Source organism: Ictalurus punctatus, chromosome 12, assembly GCF_001660625.3.
Source record: "Ictalurus punctatus breed USDA103 chromosome 12, Coco_2.0, whole genome shotgun sequence".
Taxonomy (NCBI): domain Eukaryota; kingdom Metazoa; phylum Chordata; class Actinopteri; order Siluriformes; family Ictaluridae; genus Ictalurus; species Ictalurus punctatus.
The window spans coordinates 12,713,260-12,737,014 of record NC_030427.2 but is presented as its reverse complement, the minus strand read 5'-3'; the positions used below and the strand labels follow the sequence as shown (position 1 = coordinate 12,737,014).

The following is a 23,755-nucleotide window of genomic DNA, read 5'->3' as shown; positions in this document are numbered from 1 at the left end:
GCAAGTCTGAAGTCCACATTTCTCCAATTCTCATAGCTCTCCCGAGAAAATACACTCAAACTCTTACACAACTGAAACAAACACCTCTGACCCATTTGAGCGCCTCTCTCATCTACTACATCTATAGGAAAGCACCACGTGCTGTCATGAATAATTTAGAGACAGCATCTTCTCATAGGATAAGAACACGCAGGCTTAAGAATAATTATGGGACGCAGATGCATCATCGATGTACTGTAGTACATGGCCACGTCATTGCCTGTGATGTGTGACAGGACAAGCTTTTGAACTCGGAAGACGAAAATAGCGGAAAAAAGCTAAAAATTAAACAATTTTCTCCTACAGTTAAGATTAACGGATGCTAAGATTGTCTTTTATGATGTGCGACACTGACAACTCTGTTAAAATCTCTGAAAATGTAGTTTAGTGTTTCATGACGGTTTAATAGGCAAATATGTAGTAAATGTATAAGAACATGGTAAGTAGCTGTTATTAAAAAAAAGTAATTATCTACTAACAATAGATAAGTGTGTGGTAAGTAGTTAATTCTTTCTAAGTAAGTATTGGGCAAGTAGCTGGTATTTAATAAGTAAGTATCTGATATTTAATAGGCAAATTTGTACTTAAATAGCAAGCAATAACAGATTAGTATGGGCTAAATAGCTAATATTTAAAAAGTAAGTATCTAGAAGTAACCGGAAAGCATGGGATTAGTAGTTAGCATTTTAATACTAAGGGAAATGTGGTAAGTAGTATGTATTTGATAGGTAAGTACACTATAAAATTAATTCATGAATCAGCGTGTTTAAATTAATGGCAGAATTTCCAGTTAAGTTAAATATACCTTTAATATATTGATAAAATGTTACTACAGTAAATGAAGTTAGTAAATGTACACATTTTTATTTAATGTGTTTAACATAAATTAGCCATTGTTTACCAATTTTAGTACCTACCAAATACCAGCTACTTACCCCATACTTACCAATAAGTATCAGGTACTTACTGATATACCATTTCTTCTATGTTTGTGTGTGTGTGTGTGTGTGTGTGTGTGTGTGTGTGTGTGTGTGTGTGTGTGAGAGAGAGAGAGAGAGGGTGAGAGAGAGAAAGGGCATTCTCTGACCTGATAATATCTGACGGTGGTGCAGATAAAGTGTGAGGAAGTAAGAGAGGTGCTTATGTTAATCTCTTGCTTTTTGAAGTCTGACTGAGATAAACTGCTCCCTGAAGATCAGAGATCAGAGAAACAAGGAGAGAAACACAGGGCAGTTCAGCTAATACAGAAAATGACACAATTTATGTAATTCACACCTACTACTTTACCGCATCAACACACACACACACACACACACACACACACACACACACACACACACACACACACACACACACACACACACACACAATAAGATTGAATCAGCAATTCTAGACATAAGAAATAACCTCAAAATATTGTAAGTAAAGAATAAATCATGTGCTGTTATATGAAAACAAGAAGTTGGTGTGATATGATCTGATGTGATAATCAACCCCAAATTAATCACTTTCCAATGACAGCATGTCTGGAAGTTTTTATTCCACAGGAATTTGTCAATTATAACATTTGTTTTGAACACTTTACATTGAGGTTCCCTTTATAAAGCATTTATAAAGGTGTTCATAAATGATAAATAACTCATTTACAAGTGCACTATAAGTCATTGATAAGCAGTTATAACTGCATGAATAAAAAGGGTGACTCTATTCGTATTGCATTCACGCATATTTGACTCAAAAAAAGATTCATGTTTAGCATGATGTTAATTGCAAAATTGACTGTTATAGTGAGACTGAAGGGTGTTGGATTGGTTTTTCTTAATATTATAATATCTCATGTGTCCTAATTAAATTCAACATTAAATTTTGCTCATTTAATTAATTTCAATATTGTTTTTGATTTTAACAAAACATTAATTGTTTTATGCATATCACATGTGTTTTGTACCAAGCTTTGTGAATGAATTAAAGTCAGTTAGAAAAAAAATAAGATGATTTCATTTGAGGTCCTTTCAGTGCATGCGTGTGAATATAACACATGCGCAGTTTCCTTGGTGCCAGAGGGAATTTCTGGTACCGCACAGTGTGAATTGAAGACATTTTGATTCCGGTCCCAGAGTTTCATAATTCAGACGATTTGCACAGTAAGTAAGATCTATTTCATATTATGCAGTACCATTCATGACAGTAAACAGTCTGTTGATTGATTAAAGAATATAGTAGTGCTGACGCACAATATAATACGCTAAATGTTAAAGCATTCGTATTGTAGGTTACGAAGTTTTTTGTAGTTTAGGTCAACATTGCACGTGAAGTTGCTTGTATGCTAGCACATTAAGACAAATGTTATGGTTTGCATGTTACTGAAAAAATAAGACTCATGTTGCGAGATTTATGAATCTTTTCAGAGACACAACAAGCTCACAATAAAGATCCTGTAATCAATCTGCCATGCATTAATTAAAATATCTACTAAAAAAAATCCCCTCTTTTCACTAGCTTTAATGGTGTGGTATGTGAGTATATCTTAAACTAACAGTACTAATCATTATGTGTGCTCACTTGCTGTGTTCTTTCTTTCTCTTAGGACAGCACAGGGACATTTTGGTGGATACTAAGGTTTTGGTAAGAAACGTTACAACTATGTTGACTAATGTCAACCCCCCCCCCCCCCCCCCCCCCCAACACACACACACAATTGCGATCACTTACATAGCAACTTATTTACATTTTTGGCTATGTACCATCTATAAATTTGTGTTGTTTTTTTTTTTTTTTTGGCATTTTATGTGTTTGTCAGTTCAATGTATCAGTCTAAAGTGGCAGTGAAGTAAGAAGACAACCTGAAATTCTCAAACACTACAAACTTAAGCATGGCCACTTTGGGCATTGCTTCAAATGTATTCATACATGCTGCCCTTGTGTTGATATCTTGAGTAGATATTTAGGGAGTCCTTTAAATTTTTCCTTATGCCAGCACTGTGTATGTATTATATGCTTAAACATAAAGTAATATTCAGATTTGTAATATTTACAGACTATTCATCTAAAGAGAGAAGCTATCTTCTTTGCATCTACCTTGGTGAGGATGAGGGATGCCTAGTGAAAGAGTACATGGTGAGTCTGTTTGAACTGTGCATCTTAAAGGAATAGTCCACCTAAAAGTTGCCTGCCATTTGTTCACATTCACTGAAGGTGAATGATGACCAACACTTTGTTGCTCCAAAAGTTTTAACAGCATTGTCATTGTCAAAAAAACACAATGGAATTGAATCACCTAAGACATCTTGGATTAAACCTCACGAGTCAACTGGATTACACTGGCAATGACTTTATATCTTTTTTGGTGTGTCAAAGTTTTGGTCCTCATTACTCTTCACTGTATGGACACAAACAGCTTTACAAGATTTACAAGATTTAATAATATACTCATATGCTAAAGAATAAAGTAAGAATAACCCTCACTGCTCTTTGAGCAGTGCAGCCCAGTCCACAGAGGACCCTCTCATCGGTAACAAGAATTGCATTCCTTGGGGAGATCTTTCTTTGTTCGAGAGACACTTCGTTCCAAATAATTTATAAATAGATTTAGTAAAACCACAATAAAATAATGGTGTATAGCTTATCAAATTAAAACCGTCAATCAGTTACCAATCAAAAATATGAATATAGAGATCATCAAAGAGATGACTTCTTGAAAGATCTGGCAAACACCACCATGGACATTTGTGTCATTAGAAATTAAGGAGGAGATCTTAGACACTTTGAGGAATTATTGTTGATGGGGTCATAATTCTCAAGCACATCAGATCTGTTGCAGTGATGCTGAGTGCAATCTATGTACTTAATACATAGATGTATTTGGGCTTTTTTGGCGTACCAAAAAAGCTCAAATACTACTATGAATTTAGATAGTAACCTGTGAAAGTGTACCTTAATGTAAAGTGAATGCCTGTGAAACATTTATTCATGACGTATAAATGTTAGTAACCTGTGACAGTGCACATTAATGTAAAATGGATGCCTGTGAACCATTTATGCACGAGTTATAACTACTACTGGAAGTAATTGATTCATTAATAAAATATCACGAATAAATAAGTTTGTCACCCTTTTTGCATTTAGTGTTTTGGAGGATATAAAGTTTGACAAATTCATCTTGATAAACAAGAGAAATCAGTCATTTTATAAAATTGCTGTGGATAAGCATCTTGAACTGAGTTTACAGAAAACCGTAAGACATTCAGAGCAGCACCTAGTAAGCAACATGGTTGGAAAAGTGACATGAGTCGTGAGATATTAGAATTACAAGAAAAACCAATACAACACTTTTCAGTCTCACTATAACAGTCTTTTTTGCAATTAGCATCATAATAAATATGAATCTGATTTTGAGTCAAATAATTATCAATAAATACATTTATTAAGCATTTATAACATGAGTTAACGATGACTCACTACTTAGCAGGTATTTCATTAGAATCACCTTTTTTATTCATACAGTTCCTATTATTCATAACTGCCTATTAGTGGTTTATAATGCATTTGTAAATGAGTTATTACTCATTAATGAACACCTTTATAAATGCTTTACAGTGAGAACCTTAATGTAAAGTGTTACCGTTATTTTTAATGTTGTGTATACCCTTGACACAACTTATTTCCTGTTATCAAATTATGTTATAGCAGCTATAAACTATAAAGTCATTCTCTTACCAGTTCATTTTTTTTCTCTAGCTTGACCTTATTAAGATGAAAATAAGTTGCTTTTGTTTCCGAATGTTTCGGAAACTGCAAAGCGCAACCTCCTCTGTTCTGAAGACTGACATTGGAGACTCCTTCCAAAAATGTTAAATAAACATCTCCTCGAGGAAAACTTCACTATATAAACTATTCTACAGTATGTTCTTGTGTCTGTGATGCTGCAGCATCGACTATACAAGTCCCTGTTACTATAGAAACAATAACATTATAAACCATTGATTTACTTTTTAAATCAAGCTTTATTGAGTAATTTGCCTTGTAGCCTTAACTACCATTCAAGCTGCTGTTCTAGGAAAAAAACACCTTCTGACCAACCACAAGTAAGAATTCAACAGTACTGTGGTACAACAGTGAATTCTAATTATTATGGTATATTTACATTACAATTGTCTTATAATAACTATCAAAATATTTATACTGGATTTTTAACCAGAAATGCTAGTATTATGTGAAACTCACCGATACGCAGTAGGTTCAAATAACATTTGAGCTTTTCTCTGTGACATTGTCAACTAAAGATCTTTCCACCACTTTAAACCAGCACACACAGTCAGCAGGGCCCAGGAGAGATAAGAGCATGCTTGTAAAACATAATTATATTTATGTTCAACCAATTTAGTTGTGTGAATGGAGCAGTTTTAGGTGTGTGAATCAACCGTAGAAGCAACAGCAGCGGCAGCACAATAACACACCCTGGAGAGAGAAAAAGCCCGACGTAAAGTTAATTGGGGAAAATGCAATGAGTCTTTAATGCTTTAAAGCGGTGAGAGGGCGGGAGCATTAGCCTCACTCACTTGTGAACTATCTCTAGGCGAAGTTATGAAGATGTGTCATAACTCATCTGGAACACAAATTCACACCTAGCTGTTCACCATTCTCAAAGACTCCACAACAACTCGGGCTGTGTCCCAAACAGCATACTACCATGCTGCCAGAACACCATAAAGTTTGCATAGGCTAATCAGCTAAATAAAATCTCAGTACTGTGGCAGAGTGATTTCCGTCATGATTAGCACTGTGCGAAAGAATGAATTTGGAGCCACATGTTGCACATCACTATCCAATCCCTATTTTTCCGAAAAGGGAAAAAAACCCTCCCAAACTCGACTGCAACCTTATGCCACAGTTATTGAGCTATGAACAGGACCCTGCTGATGGCTATGAACTGCCATGCTTTGCACTCTCAGTTCCAGAATCAATAATTTCAGCTAAACCAGGTCCACCAGGTCCCCACATGAGTTCATTAAAAAATGGTAAGCCTTAAATATGATACACAGATGTATTATTTTGCACATTTATTTATTTTTACACTGATTTATTTATTTTTGTTGTTAACAATGTAGTTTGAAAACGCATTGAAGCTGGAAATGTACTATGTACCATGTAGTTTGTGTGTGGCTGTTAACTAAAGTGCAGTTTAAGGCATTCTTTGAAACAGTTTTTGCTTTAACTGTGGAAATGATGACTATTCATCTGCATTTTCAAATTACTGGTTGAATTACTGGAAAAAGTTATTAGCCGTTCAATGGTCAATGGAGGGATTGCAGTTCAATCCACATATTGCCTTCCCGCAAGTTGCTCACAATAATGTATTTCTCCCAGAGTGGATTCCAAATCTCCAAAGTTATAGCACATGACTTTTAAATTGGGTTTTGTTTCCAGAAACCGTGGCACATCTTGGCATTTTCATTTCCCTGTGTTGACACTATCAAGTGGCAAAGCATCAGGTGACTCTTTATTTTCTACGTACATCCATGACACGGAACTGTGATTTCCGTGTCATGGATGTACGACGGCATGACATGACAAGCAATGTTCTAACTGACACAGAAATGTGACAAATCTGAACGAGTGGCTTGAATGATTACTCAGACCAATTCTATGGTGTGTGTGGTCTGACGTTTATTCACTTCCCCACTCATAACTTTAGTTTCTACTTGCTCAACAAGCAAAACTGGAAGGAACCGAAATGAATAATGGTGGGCTCATGTTATCATATTATCATATATCATATCTCATTAAACATGAATAGAGGCATTATGAAGAAATAAAGCTGGGAAGGATGTAGCAGAGCTTGTTGGTGCCTCTAGTGAGCATACATAGCTAGTATTGTTAGCTTAGTTACACTTAGTTAAGTTAGTACAAACCTAGTATGTATCATGCAAATCAAATTTGTCCACACACTTAAGAAAGTTCAGGCTGTCATCTTTTGTTTTCTGAACTGATTCATGCTGTATTCTGATCCTGTGTTCATTGCTCAGCTTGCAATAAAACAATGCTAAAGGAAAATGTCGCTTAAGGAAGAGATTCCAGCTATTGACAAATCTTTATTCAATAGATATAGTGCCACAGATGGGTGCTTGCGTTTTTGGCAGCACATCAAACCGCCAGAGAATTAAAATATTTTTGTCCTCTGGTCGTAGTCTGTGTGTGTGTTTTTGTGTGTGGCGTGTTATTGAGCTCTCTTCCTGTAGGCTGAGTTATTGGCATTAGTGTATAAGAACCAAAGAGGATATATCAGAGAGAGAGAGAGAGAGAGCATGCTCACACACAAACACACACAGGTTTAGCAGTGTTCCCTTGAGAGCTATAAGTGGAACGACTACAAATCATCCGCTCAGTTTCCCTGCCTTACACCTGCAAACAGCTGCATTGTGACACAAACTGCCGTTGAAACGGCAGAGCGTCTGGGGAGAATCTCTCTCTCTCACACACACACACACACACACACACACACACACACACACACACACACACACACAAACTCCCTTAGTGACTGTTTATCTAGGGAAAGTAAAGGTAATGTAGTGTACTTTCAATATAAATGTCAATATATCCTTTGAAATAGTTTACAGAAGACTTTTTAAATCTTTTTACGGCAACCAAGTGATTGGTAATCATGAAAATGAAAGAATGTAAGTACAATATTTCATCATTTTCATGCACGTTTCATCTTAAATATTACAAATGAATTTTCTTAATGTGTACACAAGAGAACGTTCCCCTTTTTTATCACAGACATTGCAAGTCAAACATCAACTCCATTAACAATGACATTTTCTGGAAAGAAAAATGCATAATTATATTCAAAAGTGGCACTAACCATTTAAACATCCCATAACAAGGATCCTTGGCTTTCAATCAGAAACATAAACCCTGGAGATGTTTTATTTAAAATTTTTTATTTTTTACAGGAATCTGTTAACTATCTTTCTTTATCCCGTTTGCAGTAATGTGATCATAAGTGTAGCCTGAATCCTCTCACACAGCTGAATAATATGAAACACCTTCACTATGCTGGCTTTGGGTTTGTGTACACACACACACACACACACACACACACACACACACACACACACACACACACACACACGGTCCTGCTCACTATAATCAAGGAGAGATGATGAAGAACAACAAACCACCCCGGAACAGTGTGGATGTCTGCTGTGGTACTGTTTAATCTCCATTTTTTTGCCCTACTTGTCATACTTGGAGCTGTCAAGATATGTTCTAAAAATGAATTTATAAAGTCATAAACTTATTTTGCAAATTGAAACCTAACGCACTTGAAATAAATTGGCTTTGATGTGGTGTATTGTAGCTTAACAGTAACAGCAGCCACAGATAAGAACGTTCTCTCCTGCCACAGTAACAAAGACAGAGAGAGCGCGAGCGTGATATGTAAAAGACGAGATCAACCGTAGAGCTGTGTCGCTGCCCGGGGCGATAAGTGCAGATGTAGCAAAGATGGCAGCGTGCAGCGTCAAGAGGCAGAGATAATGATAGAGCTTGTGCATCAGAATACAAGATGAACATCAAGGACAGCTGAGCAAAAGAGAGAGTGAGAGAGAAAGAAAGACAGAAGGAAAAAAAGAAAGATAGTGGAGCTCACAGACCTCTGTCGCCTTGGTATAGGTGACATGGGTCTGTCTTTGTGGACTGTATCAATTTCTATTTCAATTTCTATTACTGTTAAAATAGAGTCAAACTTTAGGTAGGAAATAGAGCAGCTTGGATTAATTATATAAAAAATAAATATTTTTAAAAAGAAAATACATACTTCCTGAAAAACCAATAACAATTAAAGATGTCTAGTGCACCTCCAGGGTTGGGGATTTGATTCTTGACTCTGCTCTGAGTGCACGGAGTTTGAATGTTCTCCCTGTGCTTCGGATGTTTCCTCCAGGTACTCTGGTTTCCTCCCCCAGTCCAAAGACATGTATTGTAGGCTGAGTGGCATTTCCAAATTGTCTGTAGTGTGTGAATGTGTGTGTGTGTGTGTGTGTGTGTGTGTGATTGTACCCATCCAGGATGTCCCCTGCCTTGTGCCTTGAGTTCCCTAGTATAGGCTCCAGGCTCCCTGCGACCTGTGTAGGACAGGTGGTACAAAAAATGGATGGATGGATGTCTAGTGTTTCCTAAAGTTTTTTTTTTTTTGCACCACAGCAACAACCAATTTTCCCTAAATCCACATGGGACCTAAACAGATCCCTTACCTAAACCTAACAAAGGATATTGCAGGGAATGGCATGAAATTACCATAATGTATTAATGAAGCATCTGAGTCATGGCACCACTGGAAAGAAATTTAGTAACTGAGGAGTCTGGAGAGTGGACTGAAGCTAAGATTTTTGTTTATGAAGGTGGAGTGTATGAAAAGGCCACTGCCCAGTTACAGCAATTTGGATGAATGATATAAAAAAGAAATGCATCGTAAAAATACAATATCTGTTGAAAATCCATTAACCGTTAAATATTTCTGGTGGTCTTTATTGGTAGTTTATATATAAACTATATATAGATGAATGTTTAACAGAAATCCTTTCCTGAAATTTCTGCCTGTGTTACTGTTGGTTAACTTTGGGACAAAATTAATAGATTAATGTGCTATGACTGAATTAAAGCAATTTTCCCCAATACCACATGAAACATAAACAAAAACTAGCTGGCAACATTATGGGACCTAAACCGATCCCTTATCTAAACCTAAACTCGAATAGCAGAGGGAATGGCATGAATCACCATAAGGCATTAATGAAGCATCCGGGTCATAAAACCAATGGAAAGAAATTTAGCAACCGAGTCTGGAGACTGGACTGAAGCTAGGATTTTTTTTTGTTTATTAAGAAAAAGGCGGTGGTGTTTTTTTTTTTTTTTTTTTTTGTTTTTTTTTTTGTGTGTTTCTGAGAGTGTGTGTGTGTGTGTTTTGTTTCTGCATGATCAGCACATTACTTATGGTTTTATTATTTTGCTCCCTCTGTTTCGGAGTCCCTGTGCTCCAGTCTGCTTTTTAAAAAAAAACTTTCATTTCTTTACCATCGTCATTGGCAATATTTATGCTCCCAAATTCATTAGCATTGGGTGATTAGCATAATATTTTGGCCTCAAATACGAATCCAAACTTATTACGTGTCTAATCCAATCAGGAACTTCAGATGCATCCAACTCTCAGTAGCCATTACATGGATGATTTGACATGTCTGAGAAGCGGGACTCTATGATGACTCGACTTCCAAAAACAGGACACGCTTCATACTTTACTCCTTATAGAGACTGCAGTCTGGTAGAAAACACAGAACCTGCAAGAACATGGAACATAAAATAATAATATTCAGTACATTAAGTACTCTCATATATACAAATACAGTACTTAAATATTTTACAAGATAATACACTAATATGCACATTTTTATACCACAGCACTCTCTGAATGCTTGATTCTGATTAATCAGAAGGTTTTTGTTTAATTTTCTCTAGCAGTACAGCACAGAAATGAGTTCTGCTTGTTCAAATACTTTCTTTAGTAACAACTGAAACAGGGACTGGTATGGTGGATATCCACAGAAACGAGTTTATATAATGTATGTAATTGTTTCTGTACAGTGATGTTCATTTAACATTTTTTAAACAGGAGCCTCCAGTGTCAGTGCTTTGTAACAGTAGGAGATAAAACTGTAACTTCAAGTTTTCCAATTGTTGTTTCTTGCCATATGTTTAGATTTAAACAGGCATTTAAGTGAGTTTCTAGTGAGTTTCTTGTTACAAACAATCTAGCTACAGTTACGTTTAGAATTTTGGTCAATATCATAATAAATAGTATTGGTGCTTAGTGGTTAGCATATTTGCCTCACACCTTCAGGGTTGGGGGTTCGATCCCTATGTGGAATTTGCATGTTCTTCCTGTTCTCCCATGTCTATGTGGATTTCCTTCAGGTTCTCTTGCTTCCTCTACTGCCCAAACATGTTACTGGATTGGTTATACTACCCTAGGTGTAAATGTGTATGTACATGGTACTCTGTGATGGACTGCATCACATCCTGGGTGTATTCCCACATCACACCCAGTGTTCCTGGGATAGGCTCTGGATCAACCGTAACGTGACCGTTACTTGGTATTAGCATTGAAGCATTTTCTTGAGGTCAAGCATTCTAGCAATTTTAATTTTTATTTTTATTACCCCTGCAAGACCCACAGAACTACAGAATCAACAAGAGGGAGTTCCTTGGTGCCTCTCTAGATGATATCTTGTGTAGTTTGTATATTTATGCAACAGTTTGTGAAAATGAGTGGCAGTCCTATTTCAGCATCCTTGTTAATGCACCCGAACGCAAACATCTGATGACTGCTTTGGGATTGGCTCATGTGCGAACTCGACCACTGTGTTGTTTAATCTCTTCAAACGGTTTACAGCGAGTGTATTGCATTAGGACTCGGAGCTCCAGCCTTGCAGTCTCCACGGGTTTTACACACTGCTTTCGAAAGCCAGGTCCCTGTGTGTGTGTACAATCCGAGCCTCTCCTCTCCTTGTTCCTCCAAAAAGCCTTTCAATCATGGCACTCTCTCGACATTGTGTAAATATTTTGTGAGACAGTTGGTTACAGCCAGACGGCAGATGCCTGGAGCCAAGCCCTTTTAATTTGATCCAACACACTTTATTAAGAGAGGAGATGGAGGGCACGTAAACACACACGCACACGCACAAAGGCACATGCAAAGGCGACTACAGGCTCTCACGAGGCCTTCGTGTGGTTCACATTGTGGCCTTGGAGTTTGCGAAAGATTTTTTTTGTTTGCCTCAATTATTTCGGCATGAGGAGAAGATCAGAGCATCTCTCTTTCAAAGAGTCTTCTATTCCAGATCGCCGTCCTGAAATGAAAGATTTTTTTTGCGTAAACATATGCAGAGGAGCCGTCTCCTGTCTCTTTCTTTACTCTCCTGTCTCTCTGTATGTCCTTTGAAAGGCGACAGTCCCCCCTGGCTTGTGTATGGGATGAAGGCTGTATTTGACAAACCAAGGTGGTCCCTGATTTTCTAGTATTCGTTGCCTCTTTCTTTCTCTTATTCTTTGGTTCGTTCTGTTTCTGCCCTGTCAGTTAGGTTTTGAAGTGAAGTGCGTGTGATGGTCAGGATTAATGGTGTGTCAGGGGACTGTTGTCATCTCTGTCAATAAAATGGCCAGAGGGAGCGCTACCTTTGTAGCCGCTCTTCTCCCCTCTCCTCGTCTTCTTTCTTTATTCTCTTGTGCTTTCTCTCCTGCATCCATTTGCATTCCTCCATGCTTCAGCATGGAAAGACATCTGACAAGCTCTCCTTGAATCTCGCTGTATCACACACTTTGCATGTCTCTCTGGACCTACTCGCATCTGCCTCCTTTCGTTCATGTCTTCTCGGTGTCAAACTAATAGTTGAAAAGCGCAGGTCATTTTGTGCATGTATTGAATTTAACAAGGGCCTTTGATGTAATTAAGCTCCCTGAGGCTAAGCCTGATGCAGGATCTACTGCAAGTGTGTGTATAGGTGTAGAAAAAAAAGTGACATCTCAGACACACTTAGGCTCCATGACACCATCGCCAGCACAAACGGGAAAAACAGAGAGAGCATCTATAAAAGTGATTATTCAGAGGGAGTGACAGAGATTATTCACCAGTAGCAGAGAGGTTTTGGCCTGGTTTACAGGTCATCAGCGCATGGATATGTGTGTGTGGGTGTGTGTGTGTATAACAATGACTGGGGGAACATTTCCATCCAATGAAATGACATCATGTAATCTGGCATAAAAAAACCTGACAATAAGACAATTTATATACTGTAAACTGTATAGTCAACAGCATTCGTAAAAACCACCAGGCTTGAAACATTTCACATGGTCGAGTTGAGTAGAGGCTGCAGATGGTAAAGAAAGCAGGTAAATGTGTTATATTGTGTTAGTCTAAATATTTCTGACTGGATGAAACTAATTTAGATTCAACACCACACTGTGTAAGAGAATACTACACTGTTTAAAAAAAATTATTTTGCTTCAATGAAACATTGTTACTATGATATTACTTTGTATCAAGTGTGTAAGGTGTGTATAAGGTGGTCTTTTTCCTGCAGTAACTTTTGTCCTTGAAAGCTAAATGAAATTTTTAACAAAATCCCTGCACTAGCATGTTGAATGACCAAAGTGGGGGCGAAAACATGCATTTGGAGCCATGGGTTGCACATCATTATCCAATCTCACTCAGTCAGTTCACAATCATATCAGTGGCGCGTGCAAGCTCAAAGAATCCAATCTGAACTTATATCCCATACACATTCCCCATCCAAGGAAAGACGGTCATATATGGAAGGTCTCTTGATGGCCACAAGCTTTCAATCTGCATACTATCAGTTTCAGAATCAACGATTTCAGTGGAGCTTTGTCTACCAACAGATCATCCACCTGGGTTCATTAAGAATTGGCACATGGGGACATTGTAAAAGAAACTATTGGACTATTTTTTCATAATTTTCCTGTTTGACTAGTAAAAAATAATAGTCTTTTAACCAGTAATTCAAAGGAAAATTTATTGCATGAAGTCCAAATCCTTATATACCTTATATATCCTTATAAACCTAAAAGTTTGGTTCTTTCACCCTTATGCAAGGGCCGAGAAGGTAAACTAGTTCAAGGTTTTCATTCATGCCTTTGAAATCAAAAAGCATTAAGCGAAATAAACACACACCCTCTCGTCGTCTCTGAGGAGAGTGTTTGAATTAAACAATAAGTGGTATTTACGACCCATTTGCGCAAGCTTGAATGTGGCTTCATTTGCTCCTGTATTAAACTGTCTCGGTGTTTTAGCGCTTAGCACCTTAGAGGTGATAGTAGGCAGGCTGATGTGGCATTAATAGCGCTATCATGACCTGCTAATAGAATTAAAATATGACACTTTATCGGAAACCTTGCTGTCAGATTAGGCCTGACATCTTCAACCTGCCTACATTAAGAAGACACTTGGAACAAACGGTGTTTTTTGCTCAGTGTAGGCTGGGAAAGAGCTACTGGAACGGTATAGTGAGTGTAAACCTGCCCAATTAACTCGCTCCTACTTTCACAAATTCATAGGAATTCTAACAAGCAAGAGCAGATGGTCCAGAATTTTGGGCATTTTCACATGACTTGAATACTTGAGGCTGACCATGGATCCTTCTGAACTCTGGCTTTATGTAAGTACAAATGTCACTTTTGTGCATGCAGTTTGTAAAATGGTATGCATCTTTGGCACCAGCACTCAAGAAATTGAGAACAGTACTTTTTAGATGCATGGCAGGAAATGCGAATGCATTGTGCTGGAATAGCTGCCAACAAGGAGCCGTTCTCTTATAATTTTTTTTTTTTTTTATACCCATTCAGGCCTGCTTTTTTCACCAATGTGAAAACCACAAAGGTAAGTTGATTATAATGCTCCAATCCTACCAAAGTGTGCTTTTATACTGTATATTAAAAATGTGTTCAGTCTGCTCTAACAATAAGAACCGTTTTGCCACCATCATTTATGAAAGGAGTTCCCAGTGTCAGCCTTTTGTAACAGTCAGTTTTCAGACACAGGAACATCTTCAGGACAGATGGATTCACTATCTTGGTAACATGACATGCTGGATCTTTTTAGTCTTATTCACTTCAAGAGACAGGAACCATCTGTTTATAGCGGTTACAACGTAATTGATAACAGGCTCTAACTTGTTTCATGGACGTTCCACAATACTAAATGTAACTATTAAGGGATAAAAAGAATGACTTATTGCTCTTTAATAAATAAAGTATTGTTAGCATCAACAAATTGTTGTCGTAGCAGAGGAATAAAACACTTCTGGATGTGCTGTTATGTGAAAATAATCAACTTTCTAGAGGTAACAGTAACTCTGCTTCATGACGGGCCACGTAACACCACCCTGTAGTTGATTATTTTCCTATAACAGCACACCCCCAAATGTTTTATTCCTTTTTTCATTTCTAGAGCAGTGAAATATTAACCAGAGAATAATAAAAATGAAATAAACAAATAAACAGGACAAGCATGTACCAAATATACAATACAGTGTATGCAGAACCTATATGTACAGCAATTCACATTAAGTTTATTTTATTGTCGTGAGTGTATTATGTGTCTCCTAAGGCCCATGCTGCTCCTCGCTCCCTGTAACGCCTCGGCCATATATAACAATAGCAAGTGCAGAAAGGAGTTGCTGAATGCTCAGTTTACTTTACAATGCTTCTATTTATCCTGGTGTGTTTAGGAATAAGAAACAGGAAAAGTGTTAATACTAACAGTTCACTCGCACTCTGTAATCTTGGCACGGACCCACAGTGAGCGCAATAATACGATGAGTAAATATTTGCTGCTGGTTGGATTATAATAGACTACAGGTTTCTATGGGAAAGAAAAAGCTGTGAGGTGATGTGCATATGTGTGTGCTCTAACACATGTAGTATATCATCTCTACACTCATTCCTTCCAGCTGTTTTGCGTTGTGTTTGAATAAAACAATTAGATTTTATATATACACATTAAAAAGTTAATGCATGCTGGTCTCCTTGTATTTTAACAAGATGGTCCCCTAAGTCTATGTGTGACAACATCTTTTCTTTTAGCACAGGGTCAGTGGCTTAACTTGTATGTGTGTATTAAACAACGAAGGGCAGTGGTGGCTTGGCGGTTAAGGCTCTGGGTTACTGATCAGCAGGTCAGGGTTCAAGCCACTGCACTGCCAAGCTGCCATTGTTGGGCCCTTGAGAAAGGCCCTTAACCCTCTCTGCTCCAGGGGTGCTGTATCATGGCTGACCCTGCACTCTGACCCCAGCTTCATGACATGTTGGGGCATGTAAAGAAAATAATTTCACTGTGCATATGTATATGTGACCAATAAAGACTCATTATCATAGGTATGTCATTTTTGGGTTAGGCTTGGGAGAAAACACTTAATAAAGGGCTGTAATATACGTGTTTGGGTTTTGAACGACAAGAACGCTAGCTTTAGCTACCTTTAAAACCACTGAATATATATTTTAAATAGATGTGGCACACTGGGCCATATTCACAATTTATGTAAATATTTGCAATTGGAAAGTTTCTTGTATTCAGAGTTAGATTATGCAAGTACTTAAGTCGATTTTCAGGGACACCCATTCAGATTATTGAAATCACCTGCATTTATAAAAAATAAGGCAAAGAAATGCAAACAGTATGGTTTGATTTAGTTTGATTTCATATGAATACAGTTGTCATGTCACAGCAAACCAGTGACTACATTTCCCACCCTGCACAGCGGCCTACAAACATGGGCACCATGGACTACACCCCCCCCCCCCCCCCACACACACACACACACTCGGTCACCTTCTTCGGAATACTAATCTAACACACCTGTTTCCAATCTCACACACACACCACAGTATATAAGAGACCGTTTAAACACCATGACTTTGCGTAGTATTGAGTTTAACTCGCTTACCAAGCGATTGTACTTTGTTCTCGTTTCGTTTCATTTCATGTTCTCTGACCTCGTTTATCGTTTCTTGACTCTGATTATTGCCTCGCCCTATTCATGCCTGTTTGCCGATTTTGCATGTGTTTGTACCACGCTTTGGATTACTGATATGGATTTGTCTGCCTTTATCTCCTTTAATAAAACCGTTTAAATGCACTTGCATCCATCCTAATCTCCATTACGTGAGTATCGGGACAACAGTCATAAGATATTAACTCTAATCACGCCCCTAGCTACAACCTTAACCGTGGCACACTATGTGATACTTGAGTGTCCTGCACAGAGCCCTGATCTCATCCCCTGTCCACATATTTTGTCCATACACTATACCTTTTTACAATTAAGTAAAGATGTTATGATTTTACAGGAGATGGTTTAATATGAGGATTAAAATACTTTGCTGTCGCTCTGTCCATGTCACACCAACACATCCAGAAGAAAAAAGAACGCACACCACTTTTACTCTTAATGTGTAGATGATACACATTTAATACTGTGTGTGAACAAATCCTTTATTTTACAATGTTTAGTCCACAAATACCTCCTGATACCCTCACTGTGAGTTTCACAGCTGTGGAAATGGACACGGCTCTGTGGCACTTCACTCCTCCAGCTGACCGACGACTGAGATGTTTAAATATTGATAAACATCGCCAAACGCAAGGATTCGGAATTACGGCTGAATTTATATTATACTATATGAAAAATAGTGTACAGAGTGGAAACTCTGAGGTTTTGTTAGTTTGTCATATGGCTAACATCAATCACAGGCTGGAATTCTCAGAAGTAATTGACTTATTCATCTAGCAGGCACTTTTAATCCAAAAGAACTTACAAGTGAGGAAGAAGCGAAAGAAAGGTTTCTGGGTTCTTCAGTTTGTCATGTACTGTGTACTGTTTTTTTTCTTTTCAATATGGTTCCCAATAGGACCCATTTAGAAAGCTAGGTATCCCTTAACTGTACTAACTATATAATCCAAAGTTACATTTTATGCTCAACCGTGGGAAAACCTTTTACATAGTGAAATTTTGTCATTTTCTGCTACATAATGTATAGTTCTGAAATCTACAGATCTTCCTAAACTGCAATATGTTGAGCTTTTTCTCATGTACCTCAAACAGTGATAAACATTTGAACACTGGTTAAAGTGATAAAGGAGGAGATCACATTTAGCTGGAGAGGTTTTGGACATGTTCTGAACACAGCAAGGTGTTCAGAAATGTATTGCTAGAGCTTCTAAAGTGGTGTTTATATATAGACTTTGAAGTAAATGACTCAAATAAGTGATATATTTAAGACAAAAATGCCAGATTTTGATCAAAGGAGACGTTTAAAAGTCACCAACTTACGATCCAGTGGGCATTACAAACAAGTAAGCCAAAGCTACTTGTAAAACCAATAAAATTCTCAGAAGGGACAGTACAGTGTCACATTTACTTATCGTTAAAACCGAGTGCGATTATCGTGATTTGTAAAACACGCGGTAAATGCTGTCCACACAATATGAGTCTGACTCAGGTGCAGCATGCAACATTGTTTTATGAGCATGAAAACGCTACAATTGAAAACCGAACGCGTCTGCTCAATTCAGCATGAGCCGAATGAGTCAGAGTCGCAGCACAGATCAGCAGGAGTCAGATTTCATTTATCACGTGATGAAAATGAGGCGAGCTGACTTACAGGAACACTGAGGCGAGCTGAATGACAAGATAATGGTGGAAGATTTGGTTTAATATAAGCAAGTTTGTCATTATATTGGTTTGTTGCTGTTGTGTTTTTCATTAAGAATAATAATGAACCCATCATTAAAGCAATTGCTGCCCCTCCCAAATTTCCCACTAATTCGAAAGCAAAAGTGAAATGCGCCTGGCCACACAAGCATTCATAAGTGATTTAAAAGTGAGGGAGAAAGACTGGCATAAAGTTGGCTTAACGTTGGACAGTCGATAATCGCAAATTAAGGGACTGTCTCTAAAGTTACATATGACATTGGTGTACACGTTTCTAACTTCAATAGCATTTGGTATTTAATAAAATAAACTATCAAATCATGTGTAAATTTGGCATGTATTTCACTACCAAATGGGATCATACACAAAATATACCATAATTTAAAGCTCAATAGCATTTGAAGAGAATGACTTACAGTCACAAAACCTCTTGGAAGGTTCTTCATGCCTTGGAAGGTCCTTCATGCCTTCTGCCATGTTCTATAACTGAACGAAATGATTTTTATTACTGTAAAAATGCAAAACGACATTGGGGGCGGTGCTGCGGTGGGTAAGTGATGTAATCGGAGTGCAACTGAACACCGTGTAACACTGGGAACACAGACTATCGGTGTAAGCCTAGTTACAACCATCCATCACTTTATAATCAAATATAAAACATGTTTAAATGATTTCATTGTGTGTATCAGTACTTTTTGTACATTCTCAGTACATTTGAACAATACCCTGATAATTCTGATAACAATGATAGTTTTGGTCATAATAATTGTGATATGAAATTTTCATACCGTTACATCTCTAACATGAACCTTGTTTCTCCAAATAAATCTAACAGTCTGTACATGTGAAAACCACTACCTCCACCTGAGGTGAATTCAAACAGTCCGCGTGAGTTGATTTGGCCCAAGGAGCTGGGCTAAGGCGTCGGGATGGGGGAGGGGTGCATTGATTCAACTGTCAGTGAAAATGACCCAGCCACTAACCCAGCAGTTGGCTTACATGAAACTACCCAAAAACTACCCAAGACTGAGAAAATAACCCAATTAAACTACCCAAAAGGCTCAACCCAGCATTTGGCTAAAAAAAAAAAAACCCAGAATTTTTTTAGAGTGTATTCGAAGAAACAACGGTTAAGGTTAGAGTTAAGATTAGCATTCGTAATTCTTCTTAGGCCTTCACTCAAATGGAATCGAACAAAATCCAATCACTTATTTGAATTCTTAAATCACAAGTTTCAAAGTAATAAGAAATTAACTGCCTGATTTAGAGTATATGTGTGGTGTTCTGGGAAAACACATCAGTCACCGTGGCTGAATTCTGGCAAACAGTGACGGAAAATAAAAAATATATACTCAGCTCTAAGAAACCATAAATATATTTAATCGAAAATAATGAGAAAATGTTTACTGTTTAATCTTGCTTATGCTATCTTCCTGCAAAGAAAATGTTGTGTACGGAGACAGTGGTAAAAATAGCCAGTCAGGCTAAAGATCTAAAGTCTTAGTCTAAAACCTTGCTAGCTATTGCTAGCTACAACTGGATCACAATTGTGGATAGTGAAATGGACACCAGACTAATCAATTCAGTTTGTAATCAGATACTGGCTGTCAAAATGTTTGGGATGCTTCTGCTCCGTAGTTGGGATGAAATCTTAAATGTAATTATTTCCTTTTTCACTTTAAAATGCTAGAAATTGTTTTCAGAACTATATATAGGAGAAATTGTTTCAGGATGTGAAAGGTTTTCCCAGGCCACCACACATACTGTATATATAGCATATAAAGTCTTACTTATGATAACAAAGTACAAACATGAGCTTGAGGTTGTTTCTACAAAATCATCAAAATTTCCATTATGGATGTAGAATATAAGATACAAGCTTTGAGCAACATGTTAATGTGAACAAGAAAACGATGCCTGATCATGCTCCGTGTCCAATGAACATGACATATGGGTGTGTGTGTGTGTGTGTGTGTGTGTGTGTATATGTGTGTATGTGGCTCACTCAGTCTGATAGCGCCATGGCTGTAGAGAATCTTCTCCTGGCCCATCCGTCTGCTCGACGCGTCCAGATGTGCTCCTTAATGAAGGCAGCGTGCGCTCGGATAAATCCTGATCTCCAGCTTGCCTTTAACCTGAGGTTTCTCCTGGATAAACACTCCATTATGGCCCATTAACTTACATATGCTCCTCTTCTTCAAAGAGACGAGCCAGGATAGGGCTGAGCAGTAGCGTACAACCCTGACACGTGTATGTTTGTGTGTGTCAGCGTGGTGCAGATGGAAAACTAGGCCACAGTGGTTCTACGCTCGAGAAGGGGAACCTTGCAATGTGTAAATCAATCCAATTTGTGGCGTTACATCTGGCAGAATGACAAACGAGCAGAGGCATGCTTTTTTTGTTCACTGGAGCTGCATTGTTGTAATGGAGTAAGTACAATGTGCACAACATTGTACATTACCCTAGTGGTCTATGTTTCTTTGATATGTAAGGAGTAAAACACTCTGAGACGTCCTGTTATAGGAAAATCATAAATGATAATTACTGTTACCGCTCAGAAGTTGATTGTTTTCCAATAACAGCACATCCTGAAGTATTATATTCTTCTTACACCACAGATGTTTGTCAGGTGAATGTGATTAGAAAAGGAGCTGTTGATTATGATTATACAATCCACATCTGTATATCTGCCAACCCAAAGTGTCAACTGCTCTGTCCTGAAGACTTTCCCATGTCAGAAAACGTACAGATTGTTACAAAGCACTGACAGTGGAGACTCCTTCCAAAAATATTACATAACCAGAGGGCAAACTTTTTATTTGCGTGTGTGAATTGTTTGCCCAGCAGGTGGCTCACACCCCTCCCATTTCTCATCGCCCTGCTGACCAGCAGCAAAACACAGTCATGATACTCTACAAACAGAAACCCAACAGTGTCCTCACTAATCATATAACAGACGATAAAATTATTAATTTTTTAATGCTGATTGAAAATGTCCAGTATGTTAATTTCCATTCTGCCGGTGGAATGGAATGGTGCTAGAAAGGGTTAAAGATAAATAAATAGAGATACTAACAGCGGGCCACAGAACAGACTGTATGCTACTTCTCTCTACATACTTATAAAAGATTTATTCTTTCCGCATTTGGAGTCTGTGCAATATGTTATGCCTTGCTCTGATCAGAAATATGACTGTGATGTGATTGGATGGGATTTATGTCCATCAGAATCTCTGGCATGTCAAACTGCATGAATATTTAGCCTTGGTAAAGAGAAAAAATCCTGCTGTCAGCTATTCCTATATGTAGTATCCTAGCCCTCATTGTTATGAAGACTTGCGCTGAGAAAGACTAAGCTTCTTGACTTATGAATTTTAAAAATGTTTAAGGCACTGAGCAGCTTCTACTGCTAGTGACCTTAATCTTTAATAGGTCTGTGAGACAGGTAGGGTGATAAACGGCGACAGAGAAAGATCATGGAAGAGAAGAATAGCAGCTAAAGCCCATCTCTCTCGTTTGGCATTCTTATCATTGTGGGCAAACACAGCACAGAGAGAGACGCTGAGCTCTCACTAAGGCATAGATTACTTTACACATTGGGCGCCAATTGGATTAAAAACAGCAGCATCCTGCACCCACTGTGTTTGGTCAACAGGAAGATGGACTTATTCAAAGTGCCAATGTTATTTATCAATCCCTTTCGGAGAATTAGCTTAGCGCTATCACAGGGCTGAGCTCTTATATTGTCTCTGGTACTGATAGCCTCATCCCTGGCACTGTTTTGCTTCCAAAACATACCACCTTTGCTTTTCTGAGTGTTTGCTGGAAAGATTGACCGTAACCAAAGGGATAGGCTTTGCTTGCTTGGGATGAAAAAAACACTGATTTGTGTTGAACAATAGCAAAATGGAGACAAATTCTTTGGTGATTTTGCCCCAAAACGGTTCTAGAGCCTTTGAGATTTGGGAGCAGTTTTAGACCAGATGTTCTGTTGGAAGGTTTTTTCAATAAAATTCAATTAAATTTTATTTGTACAGTGCTTTTAACAATTGGCATTGTTACAAAAAAGATTTCCAGAAATTTATGGCATTTGGCAGGTGCCTTTATCCAGAGAAACTTACATTCATCTCATTTATACATTTGAGCAATTGAGGGTTAAGGGCCTTGCTCAAGGTCACAGCAGCGGCAACTTGCTGGTGCTGGGATTTGTTCTCACAACACTCCGCTCAGAAGACTGACGTCTTAACCAGTGAGTACCTCTGCCCTAGGTTTAGGTCCTTAATGAGCAAGCCAGATGAGACGGTGGCAAGGAATACTTCCTGAGGTGACATGAGGAAGAACCCTTGAGAGTTGAGATGAACTTGACTCAAAAGGGAGACATCCCCCTGGACTCTTGGTCAGGGTCTATCTCAGGAATAATGGGAATGAGGCAGAAATACACCCTCAATAGGACACCAATCCATTGCAGTGACTTTGAACACATCCACCTAGCAGCATTATTTTGGGGAGGATAGAAGAAACAATAGAACCCGGAAGAAACCCACATAGACACAGGAAGAACACTTCCTAGACGATAACCCAAGCTCAGTATTGAGCCGGGTATTCTGGAGCTCTGAGTTGGCAATGCTACCCACTGCACCACCATGCTGCCTAGTATTGCCAATTTTTGGATCAAAATGATTGAAAATCCACCCATTTTCTGTACCACTTATCCTACACAGGGTTGTTGGGATGCTGGAGGCCATCCAGGGAATTAGGGGCATGAGGAGGGGGGCCAGCCCATTGCAGGGCACAGTTGCACAAACACTCATGCACCCATTCACACACTATGGACAATTTGGAAATGGCAAACAGCCAACAGTGCATGTCTTTGGACTGGGGAGGAAACCGGAGTACCTGGAGAAAACCCCCAAAGCATGGGGAGAACATGCAAACTCCAGCACACAGGGTGGAGGCAGGATTTGAACTCTCAACCCCAGAGGTGCGAGGCAAACATGCCAACTACTAAGACACCGTGCCCCCCATGATCAAAAATATCTTTCTGATATATTCTATCTTGATACCACTAAGCCTTTAAACTAGCAAAATGATCAGTAGTAACTGAGTACTTTCAAAACAGGAAGATATTAACCATTTTATCTAGGATCGATGATCTGATTAGCAACTGCAATCAATGTAGCTAGCTAGATAATTAGATAGGCTTCAAGTTACCATCATAACAACACAAACTGTCCAGGCTACTACTGTATATGTGCTGTTTGATTTAGTTAGTTGTTTGACTAGATACATAGATTAAACTGGCTAAACAGATCAATAGATCGAAAACCACTATGTAGCTAACAAGATAAGTATCCATCATCACAGCACACTGCACACAAGATAAGTATCCATCATCACAGCACACAGCTGCCTAGCAAACATACCTAT

At 38.3% G+C, this 23,755-nt stretch overlaps 1 long non-coding RNA gene across 1 annotated transcript in view; it reads left to right on the top strand.

The window, feature by feature from the left end:
• The first annotated feature begins 2,105 nt into the window (after positions 1-2,105).
• The window catches only part of LOC128634273 (uncharacterized), a 34,169-nt gene continuing 12,519 nt past the window's right edge, over positions 2,106-23,755 (top strand). Inside the window, exons 1-5 of the long non-coding RNA XR_008397604.1 lie at positions 2,106-2,183; positions 2,627-2,664; positions 3,077-3,156; positions 14,176-14,276; positions 14,464-14,497. This is a non-coding gene — a long non-coding RNA (uncharacterized LOC128634273). The remainder of the gene's footprint in view (positions 2,184-2,626; positions 2,665-3,076; positions 3,157-14,175; positions 14,277-14,463; positions 14,498-23,755) is intronic.